Here is a 12245-nt window from a genome sequence, read left to right on the forward strand (position 1 = left end):
TTTGTAGTGATTGATTTAATGACAAACTCGGGATGTAATAGACCCTTTGCTTAGTATTATATTGAACTCTGCTGACTATTCCAGAGTTCTGTCATCTAAACTTAACTTGGGTCAAAGGTATTTCCGTACTAAAAGCTAATGCAAATGAACAGCAACAATCCGCCACATGCCATTAATGAGCAGATATAAGCCCAACCCACAAAGGAGCTGTATCTGAAGACTATTACATCACATCTGTGACCCCCGATGAACCAGCTTCTCTTGAGTAATTCCCTTACACACGAACACTTCAAATCAAAACATTTCCAGCCATTCATAGTGGCCTAGTATTGATATCCTTTTCACAGGACTGCAAAGAGTATCCTTCTGGGTGTTTGCTTTGCCACTTTACTAGCAAGTGTTCAGTGCTCTTTCATTGGGATACAAGTAGGGATATGTGTGTCATGCCATGGGATAAGTGAAAAATATTATACCAGTAGTAATAGATTAAAAAGTAAATTAAACTTTTTATAAAATAACAACAAAAATGTATATTTTTTTATTATGATCTGTCAATTCTTAATAAAATATCCATCTCTAATTTTACTTCCTCCTCTTCATTTATGTTAAATTTCCAAGTCATTCATTTCATTGGTTTAACTTGGTACAGAAAGCGTCTCAAGTTAATAAAGCCATCATCGGACTGAAATGTTGGCGCCCTTGGCTGATTTATGTTTAATTAAATGGGCAAAGTTGTCCTTGCTCCGCTCTTATTTTTTAAGAGCAGCTAAAACTCTGAGAACTTCTCCACCTGTCGTCGCTTAGGTGAAACAATAAAAACGGGGCCAGGCCAGGTTCGCAGAGGGAAGAGCTGGACAGACAGGAAATAAATACAAAGTTATTTAATATGAAAATGGCGTGCAGGAAAAATTGTGTTATTATTTGTGCTTCGGTTGGCCCCCAGGCCACTTGGCCTTAAGCGATTTAGTTTCTTCGTTCTCCATTTTTTCTGGCAAACACATTCTTCAGGCTTGCAAGTTGGATGAGATTCGAGATGGAAATTGACAGCCGTGGCTCAAAGGAAGGAGAACATAATACATTTCACCGCAAGTGATGATACAATTATTCATTGTAAGGCCGCTCAGCAGCAGCTCGTAGCCAATTTAAATGTTAATCAAATTAAAGTATCTACCTGCTCTTATTAACCCAAAGCTGGGACTGCTGCTCCTGGACTTTTCATCCAGTCGCAAAAAAATATGTTTGTAACATGAGTCGGAATGGAAAATAAAAAACAGGACATTCATTAATTATAGTGGTTCATATTTCTGGTTTTCTAGTAAATAAATAAAAATTTAATTGAAAAAGATAAAGATAAGGTTCTAAAGATAACAACAAGCAATAGTTGTTATATAATATATATAAATCTATGATAATCACTTTTGATCTCCACAAGTTGAGCTGTTGGAAAACTAATAAACTTACCCTTTGAAATACATATATCCATCCAGAATATATATATATTTAAGCTGATTACTTTAAAAATCATTTTCTTAACTCCATCTATAAACACATTTAATCCCTTTTTTAAACCTTTATAGTTTTATCTTTTTAAAAATCAACATTTTCTTTGGATGTATAGGGATATTCGTATTTCGATTTTCCTGTTTTCCTGGCCTGGCCATTTTTTAATAATTTAATCCACTGCAATTGAGCGTCATGGCATGCATTTCAAGCCTAGACAGATTTATCGAAAACACAAACAAAGAGAACGCATTCACTGGGTATGAAAGCTAAGAGTGTGGAAAACACGAGGGGCAAATATTTTTGCGCAAACATTGATTGGCAATCGAGGGGGGACCAGAGTTGGGTGTGGGTGTGAGGGTTGAATTGGCCAACTGCATGTTAACACACACCCAGACATCTGTAAATTGGCACACCGTCCTCACCCCCCGGCTCACCTCATCCCCCACTGAAGTCAGGATGCACTCACTGCCAATGCAAGCCTCTCGAGTGTGTGACGAACACTGAGCTGGCAAAAAAAGAAAAATGAAAAAAATGTGGAAAAGAAAAACACATCAGAGGTGAAAGGTGAAAGCGCGGGGCTTGTTTTATAAATGAAAATTCATTGAAAACTGATAGCGTGTGAAAAATAAACGAAATGAATAGTCGGTGGCAGAATGAAGTGTCACTGGTTGGAGTTAACCGAAGGCAGGGGTGCTCTATGATGCATTAAATACAAGATAAATAACAATAAATTTATTTAGAGAACATTTAAAATGCTTACAACATTTTTTTTATTAGTATCAAGCTTTAGAGATACAATTTTCAAATTTTATAGAGCACTTCTTATAACTTGCTCAAAAATATTTGAAATAGCTAAAGAATACTTTGGAATTATCCCCAAAGGGTATTTTAGAAACTTCGGCTATAGTCCTTGCCTTAATCCGGTGATACCATTTTGATTTCGAACGAAAATATGTCAACTACTAGACTTCCTTCAGTCAAGCCCCCGTGTCATAGTGCTTTTCCGGTGGCAATTAGCAACCAAAGCCGAAGCCAGATATTTTTACAAGCCATAACAAGCGGATATGCTATTAATTAAAATAAATTGCAAGCCCGTCGGCAAAAAGATGAATGGAATCGGCTTTGAATAAAGTATGAAACACATAATAAAATATGTTATCTAAAAAGCAACGGGAAACTTTTTGAAATTTGAGTACTTCAGCCAAAATAAGTTATAACAATCTTTTTATATATCCATTTAATAAATGTGTAAATATGTTCTATGAGCTTTTGATATGTGTAATTATATTTATAATGTTAATATATATTATGAGTAATTATTTTAAATTAAATTTAATTAAGACTGTTAGTGTAAGACAAGGCTCTCAACGTGCTGTAAATCATAAAGAAAATAAAAGTGAAAAAATCATTTTTATTTGATAACTATGGCCAATTTTCTTTATTGAACCAATAAAAAAATGGTAAAATTTATCACAAAATTTGAGTTAATAAATAGCCATGCGGCAGCTGGGAAATATTCAGTGAAATATTTTCCATAGATTGACCAACACACAATATTGGTGGACATACATGGTGGCTCATGTATATATTCATACATTCCTACCACGAATCGCCACTCTGCGGGAAATAATAATTTAATTAGTCCACACACGGAGAAAAAATTCAAGGAAACTGCTTAATTAATTAATGATACATTAATACTGAGAAAGGATATATAATGTTGTGTAAATATGGTGACCTATAATAAGTTATAAATTATATACTTAAGAGAAAACTCTAGAGATCCCAATTTAATTTCTCTCTCTGCAAAGGGTTCTGTAAAAGGGTTATGGCCTCTGTACAAAAATTTGTATGCATATCAAAAAAACCAATTATGGCAACATTTTGATGTCCCCAATTCCTATCACACCCCCTTAAACCCACCCCCTCTTTTCAGTTTCAGCCATCTATATAGCCTAGTGTGTATGTGGCTCTCAGTGTGTTGTGGCATTTTCAATGGGGCTCGAGCATTAACGTTCAAAAGTCAATTAGTGGTTTTTATAAATGTGATTAAATTAAGTGACAATGTTGTTTACTGTTTTCAAGCTTTTCGGTTTTTAGCTTCATTTTAATTGGGCTAACATTGCCCCGCAAATGAGCTTAGGGAAAGAGCGGAAAATGGACAGTTGTTTCGGTATCGAAATATTGAACTTAAATTGGGCAATAGAATATACAAAAATGTATCAGTCCAAGAGGATTTGAACCAAAATATAACATACACAATTTTAATTGGGAATTAGTAATTGATCCTTTTACAACTACATTAAATTTATGTTTATACTCTTAAAGTTTTATATGCAAAAATGTGATTGCTTTTAATAATTATTGTTGCTTATTGGTATACAAAGCTAAATTCATTTAATTAAATATTTCAAAAAGGCTGCATACTTCCAATAAACATATATTTTATAAACTTCTTGTTGTAAAAAGTAAATAAATCATTGCAAATAATAAATTAAAGCAAGCTCGACATTTTTAAAGCCTTGGCGTGTTGGTTTAAATTTGAATGAAACCAAAGGCACTTTTTTAATTTAGATATTTAGAAATGTATTTAAAAAATGTCTTTTCTCCTCAAGGCGAATTCCAAGCGTGTTTCAAGCATCCAACTTTTGTTTCAACTAAGTATTTTCCTTCGAATTTTCGTCTTTGTCCAGGGCAAGGACTGGCAGGCTTTTAAGCCTTTAAGCAAACACAAAAAACCATTTTCCACTTGCAACACATTCTCTGGCATACACACACACACACACACACTCACAGACATGTGGCAAGGCTTTTCAACTTGTTGTCTCTCTTAGCATTTTTTAAAATCAAAAAGCGACACAACGTCAAAACAATTTGTCGTCATTTAAAAGTCGACATTTAAATAAGAAAATGCAAATGCGAGGGCGCCCGCCAAGGCAGCAGCAGACTGTCCCTGCCCGCCTAAATGTATGCAATAATATTTTTTATGCGCACGAAAGACACCGCATACGTTTCGTTTGCATAAAATTAAGCCGCCGTCTCTGGCGGACAAGCAAACTGACTAGAGGCTAGAGCCCAATGTCCCTCCTCCTCCTGGCCGAGCGTGACGAGCGCAGCTGTAAATATAAAGTGTCAGGGAAGGCACCACACCACACCACTCCACACTTGGCACTGCAAAAACGTGTCTATTACAATTCAATTTGACAATAGGCGCACACAAAAGCCAGCCCGAGCAACAAACCAGCCATCCGACCGCACTAAGCCACCGTTCAGCAGAGTCCCCATCGCAAACAAGCGGCACAGACCCACAACTGAGGCCCACAAAATCACAGAGAACCAAAAGTAGACCCACAGCACACTTCTAGGGAAAAGTCTGTACAAAAAGGATATATAGGAAAGAAAGGTTCAAAAGGATCATAGACCCCTTACATAGTTCTTTATTGAAAGGATCACTAGGGGTCACTTTTTAGAGGCACTTAAGTCTCTATAGATTTGTAAACTAATGACTAAAGTTATAATACTTTTCCCAAGATATATTCATATATATATTTCATAGTAAGTACAAATTCTTAATACCTCACTTAGTGAATTAGATTTTCAATACCTCACCAAGTGTATCCTTAGTTCGATTTTAACAACTCTCCTTATTCGTGGCCATTCAAGCTTGTTTATTTGTATTTTGGCCATGTGTTTTTACTGCAACGGAAACGTCAAGTAAATTTTTTTTCCCAGCTCAACGTATAGTTAGTTGATGAAAAAGCCGAGCAGAACAAAAAAAAATAGAAAATAAAAAGAAGAAAAAAAAAACCAGAGAGGAAAAGGAAAACATTGCAGAACAAAAATCTGAGCGACGCGACGCGACGCAGGTGGTGGTGGCCACAACAATGGTGACAATATGGAGCACGTTGTGGAGCACTGGGCTCTGTGGCTCTGTGGAAACTCGACTTTGCATAGTCCCTGGGGCGTTATTTGCACGTTTCCGGTATAAATACACAACGGTCGAGATTTGTTTATGCGAAATGAAGCGCGCAAAAGACAATTCGCATAAATGTTGCTGAAACGAGAGCCTCTAACACCCCATCCTATTTTGCCTTCTATGAATGTATGTATATATGTTTATATATGGGTCGTCGAGGTTCAGTTCCCTGGTGCGTGACTATGGCGGAAATAAAATTTGTCAGCTTTTCGGGGGGGAAATTGCCACCGCCCGGATTTTAAATCAAGTTACGAATGCTGTGAAATGTTGGAAAACCACTCGAGAGCCCGCCTCTTTTCCGGTCCCAACAGGTTTTTATTTGCAAATTGGATGATTATATAATGGTATCCATTATTCAACACAACTCCCCCCACAATTAGGTTCCAGGTACATGGCACAGACCATCAATCAAATGAAACTGATCCAATAACTAATCGCCAGGAAGCGATAACCATCTTCATAATTTGCTCTCAGTGTTCCAAACTCGAAAGAAAGGTTCGGACTTATCAAGTAAATAAATCATATGTGAAAACTTTTTCACTTAGACAATATTTTAAGTATGCAAATTTGTGCGCTGCCATTCATGTGAGTATTACGATGGCCATAAGTCGGAGCTGGCCTGGAATGCCAAGCCCAAAAGGACAGTGGTTTGGGAGTGAATAGAATTAAGTTTAGATTGAAATATTATTAAATATTCATTTAAAAATGTCTAAAGTTTTCTTTGGTTTTAGGAATGATCTAGAAAATATAATTATCTTTATTAGAAAAGAAATGAATCAAGATCTAATATCTATCTAATACATACCTTTCGTTGCCTGTATTCCTACAAAATGCTTTACAAAATAACAAATATTCTTTATATGTCATTTATAAATTTTAATTCCCATTACTTTCCTTCAAAATTTCACCATAATTTTCATACCAATGTCCTGGCATGCATTTCCTTTCCGCCAGCCGAAAAAGTTTATCCAAGGCAAATAGCCATAGGCTGCAACTTGTAAACTTATTTTCACACAGCCAACCCAAACACTGCCCCGCTCTCCTATGAATGTATCTTTTATCCCATTTGGTTCTTAGCCCGAAATATGAGCACCGTGTGATGGCAGGATTTTCCGGAGAGGAGGCAAAAGAATCCTCAGAAAAATAGAATATTCAGCCACTGGCCTCCGCCTTCCACTCCACTCCGATGATGATGAATGGCTTGCGTGCGGTAGTTTTTTTGGGGAAACATGTGAAAAAATTCACATCAATTTTGGTAAAGCAACCCGAGTTCAAGTTTACACTATAGGGACGAACTGTCTGTTTTCTTGTTTAACCAAATCGCTGACTTTAAGAAACTGAAACCAAAGTCAAAGCTAGCAGTGAGCCAGAAACAGACAGGTCACGTCTTATTATGGCCACAAAGTTTTTCGTCCTGCCAGAATTTGATTTCGCTTGCCAAGTAAGAGACAGTGGTGACTTGGTTGGGTACATCTATTGTTTACCTTATTTTACGAGATCTTGGTTTATTATTACAAACACTTTTCAATCATATTTTATGGACACTACTTTTTGAGCTAAATAAAATATTATTCTTATATAAGATCGGTTGTATCCACTCGAGTTTTAGTCTTTTTAATTTAATACATAGTACGACTATAATATTCTTGATTTTATTTATACATTTTATATATTTCAATTAAGACCTGACTATATCCCAAATACCATACAGTATATTTTTGTTGCAGCTGGCTACCTATCTGACTTCCCATATTTTCAAAAGATTTTTTAATATACTTCTTTGAAAGATTTCTATAAAAAAGTACAGGCAACATTAAGACAATTTTTAAGGTTTCTTTTCGTTCTTTAAAAAAGTACCCAAACCCCAAGACTCTGGGTACAAAAGCCTCGACCAAAACTACCTGCCAACTGCCCATCACTACTTATGTATATAGGCTCCCATGCATTTGACTCCTTGGCCCTTCGAGTGACTCCTGGAGTCCTTGTTTGGGTGTTGACATCGTCCGATGATGGCGTTTGCTGATAACGTGAGTCGTCACTCGCTCGCTTTCTCTCTCTCTATATTTGAGGGCCCAGACCCACTAATTTTTTATGGCCCTTGTCGGGAGTTCGTTTCGGCTGGGCTCCAGCATTTTGCTGGCCAAATGTCAAATTGTTTTTAGAGCTGTTCCCGAAGTTCCTGTTTTTTGTGTCAGCAGCCAGCCACTTTTTATTGTTATCGTGTTTCCGAGTTTTCTGTTGTTTTTTTTTCCTCACTGTGCCCTATAATCTGGCCCTGGTTCCGTGCTGCCTGCTCCCAGACGCGCCTGGGATTACAATCGGAGAGCGGTGGTCGGTCATGTGTATTTGTGGAACCGCAACCTGCTCAAAGCAACCCGAAACGCTGCCCGCTGGTCGGTTGTTATTGGAGGGGTTAAGGGTGTGTGTGTGTGGATTCAAAAGGCACACACGCCACCGAGCTCCTCTGTCGGCATTTGGCATCTCAATTGTCGGTGCTTGTGGTCGGATCTAGGAGTGGCATGTGATTGGAAGCATCTCCAGGCGTTGATTAAGGGTTTGCTGGGAAAGGAAACTGTCAGAAACCATCAGAGTCATTATTCTTAAACCAGTTCAGCGAAGTGAAATGATTTCAAATACAAAATACATTTTTGTAATCCCATCTAACCAATCCATTTAACATGATTTAAATCCCAATCCCAGGCATTTAATTTTTCCAATGTTTGCTCATATTTAATGCTTATTTTACCACAATGGGCTTACACGGCTCGAAGGGCTTACACAAGTCACAATCTGGCGCCAAAATGGTTATGCAATCAAGGTCCTTGACTATCAAATATTAATCAGTAAAATCGTATGTCTTATGTCGCCACCAAGCTCCCACCTGAAGTCTTTTATTTCAATTTACCACCAAATCCCTTACGGCTCGTAAGGTCATCAAAATATTTGCTTTTGCGCCTGACCAGCATGCAAATTGATAAATTACAAAATTACTAATTAAGACTCCGGTGCGGTGCTCTGTGGCATTCCGTTTAGCTCTCTCCTGAAATTATGGCAAGATATTACGATATTAATAATTTCCATAACCCGGCACACACAATAAATCTTATGCAGTCTCAGCTTTGATCTACCCCTGTCTCCCCTCACTGAGTGCTGTCTCTGATTTTGACTCCGCCTCTGTCTCGGCCAGGAGCCGCTTAAGTTCATGTCATTTGTCAAATTTGAATTTTACACTTCCTTCCGGTCGTCTTCTCTCTTGGAATTGCAATTTGGCAACGTCCTCCCCAGATATCCCCTGTGCTCCCCATGTGGACCTTAATCACAGCACTCCCTCCCAAAAGCCGCACCCGTTATAATTAACCAAGTTGCTTAGGCCGCCCGTCATCAGCCTCGGCCCGTCATGGGCATGACAAATGTCTTCAATTGCAGTTCCTGCCTATCTGTGGGATGAATCTCAGATGGGCGTTACACTGTGAATAAAATTTTGTGATTTATTGGATAGGTTTAGAAATTGTAATCTAAGATTTAAGCAAGACTTGTTTGATTTTTAGATTTCTATTTAAATTTCCAATGTAACAAGGGTAATCTAACCACTTACAACTACCTACCTTCCACATATATTTTGTAATTGATCAAGCAAGTTAAGATTGTATAAAATAATTTACTTTATTTACTAGAATTTTGTATACTTTTCTAAAGCAATCATTTGATTGAGTTAAAATTAGCTAGAGTTCTATGACAAGGTAGTACATAAACATGCAAATATTGAATTATCATTAGGGCAAAAAGTGAATGTCGTTACGTTCCGAGACTATATCGAAAATGCTATAAATATAAGCTTTGCTGCACTTCTGTCTTCTGAAAAACGATTTGTGTATGTAACAAATTAAAGGTCACAAAAATGTACGCAAAAAATTATGAAGCACTTTTATTTGTATTCTTGTCATCAAAATGAGTTCCCATTTCCAAAGCAAACAAATCCTGTTAAGGATATTTCCCTGCAAACTCAACACAATACCAAATTTCTCTGGATGCACTCTGGCAGTTGCAGATACTTAGATACTCAGAGCCCAATGCCCGAATGCTCGCATGTCCACCAAGTTTATGTAAATGCCGTCGTCGTCCTAGTCCTCGTCCTCGTTGTTGTCGTCGTTCCCCCGATGACGATGTCCTGATTCTCGCTAGCTGCCTACTTTAGATAAATTCCTGTGATTATAGCTGCTCAATTGCACGTGCGTGGGCATAGTTATGTATGTGTGGGCCTTGGCAACTGCACGAGTGTGCGGGAGGGATTTGGCAAATTGATTTGAGATTTACTATTAAGATGATTTCCATGCATTTTGCATGTTGTTGCCGAAATTATTTTCATATAAATTATAGATTTTGTAATGAATATGAAATTAATTAATGCCCCAAATACAAAATGAACAGTCAGGGAATTTGTGTTCAAGGATTAATTAAATAACAGGCTCAATGTCGTTTCATCATACATCGGATTTTAGTCTAAAGAAATAGTGAAAGTGAAATAAAAAGAATTTAATAAAAGGTAATCTAGTTATATTTAAATATTTCACAATATATGGCAAGACAATGCCAGAAATATTTCTCTAAAATTTTTACCTTTTCACAATAGACAAAATCATTGAAGACCGAGAATTTGTAAATCAATAGAAAACTTGGACAAAGAGTCACACAACCAGGACACCCCTTACCCTTTCACCCTTTCGGCCATTGTTTCCACAGAGAGAAGAAACCCAATCACGTGAAATGTGAACCAAGACGAGGTGTATAGTCAATGGCAAACAGTTCTCAGCAATTCTCGAAACAGTTTCAGTTACAGATTGTTTAATTGTTGGCCAACTTTAATCAAAATAAATGACCAAGTTTTCCAAATGCTGCCGCCTTTTGTCTCATGGCTCAATAGAGAGAAGGGTTCGCCTTTGGAAGTGTTCATGTGTGTAGCATTAGGTTTTGATTTCGAGCTCACTTTACACACTTTGATTTCAATTACAAAGTTGCTCGAGTGGAACTATAATATGGGAATCGCTCAAGGGGACTCCCCCGCACAAGCAGAACATTCCAGCTGCAAGTTTTATGCATTCTCCCGAAGGGGGGAGGGATGTTAGAGGAATTACATTAACCCAAGGACCTGGATGGGTTGGTGGTTCAAGAAAACCTTGACTCAAGTTGCCAGTTACACAAGCCACAAGTTGCATGTTAGCAGCGCGTAAATTTTTTCCTGTTTATTGCACAGACAGACAACCGAATGGGAAACTTTCACGTGCGGACAACAAATGGTTTGAGTTAAATTTTTTAATTTACTTTCCTCAAGCATTGTGCGGCGGAAGTGTTTAAAATTGTAAAGGCCGGACACGCCTCACCCACTTCGAGGAAGCTACTTAGATGCAGATGATAGGCACAAATGGCTTTAGTATAGAGTCTATAAGGTATGGCTTTAGGGATGTTATTTAACCAACAATTTAGTAATTATAAATTTAATATATATTTAAAAGGTCGCTTTTAAATATTTTTAATGCTAAGTGTTACCTATTAATAAATTCATAAAAAATAACACCTTTCAATATAGAATTTCATAAAGATGACGTTGAAAAACAGAAGACTCTTAAGCCCGAGTACTCAATATAATCAAAACCAAATCGCCTCTTCACCGATTCAGGCTTGTTCGTATTATAAACCCATAGAAAAAATGTGAAAAAAAAAACACAAAACTCTGAAGGACCATCTCAGACATAAGCGCTCTTGGAGCTTACGCCTTTGGTTCGAAAAACTAACCACAACCAAGGGGTATAAAGCACATTACACAGACACCAAACTAAGGCAGCAGGACACAAGCCGGCAGACTGGCATTTCGGCTGTCTGCCGACTCCAAAGCCACTCCAGTTTTGGCCACATAAAGTGTCATTACCTCGAGTGGCCAAGGAAGGTTGCTATGGTCTGGAAACCAACATTCGACTGGCAGATTCTTTTAGCAGATTACTGCCAACCAGCCAGCCATCCAGCCAGCTAGCTAAGCAAATAAATGCTTCAGCATAAAAATATGAAATTATTTACTTCCTAAAAAATGGATGGGCAACAGAACGTTAAGAAAATAATAATTGCAAAGGCGAAAATTGGAGACACTTACTTTTATTTTTGGAAGTATTAATGTAAAGAAGGAAAAACCTTAATGGAAATAAAACATGATACCCTTATCTATTTTATTTTGGTTGCTCAGAAAGTAGAAAATAAATATTACATACATTTTGAGAGATTAAAAAATAAATGAACAAATTTAAAATTGTGATTTGTTTACTAAAAATTGGTTTCAATTAAATTGAAATCGAGACTCAAATACGTGAGACATCACACAAAGATAGTTTTGCTTCCACCAGGAAATATCTTTAAAAAAAGATTTCCAATTATTCGTTTTAATAAAAAGAAACAGAGAATAAGTTGTATAGTTAAAAAAAAAATTAACAGCCAATAGTAAAATAATATACATATGCATTATTTACAAAAAAAAACACAAAGAAATAATAGTAAAAGAGTAGGATGTTTTGTTCATGTAAGATGCATTTTTGCCGGTATTTTTTATCTTACTGATTAATATTTACAGTTTCAATATTATAATTTTTCCAATAATACACTATTTTAAATTATAAAATGGTAAAACAATATATATTAGATTAATTCGCTGATAAACTCAATTCTAATATGACAAACCAACTCCATACATCAGGAATACCCCTTCACGACTATAACTTCCTGT

The sequence above is a fragment of the Drosophila serrata genome, unplaced genomic scaffold (genome assembly GCF_035046125.1).
Source record: "Drosophila serrata isolate PLE 108 unplaced genomic scaffold, ASM3504612v1 contig_302, whole genome shotgun sequence".
Lineage (NCBI taxonomy): Eukaryota > Metazoa > Arthropoda > Insecta > Diptera > Drosophilidae > Drosophila > Drosophila serrata.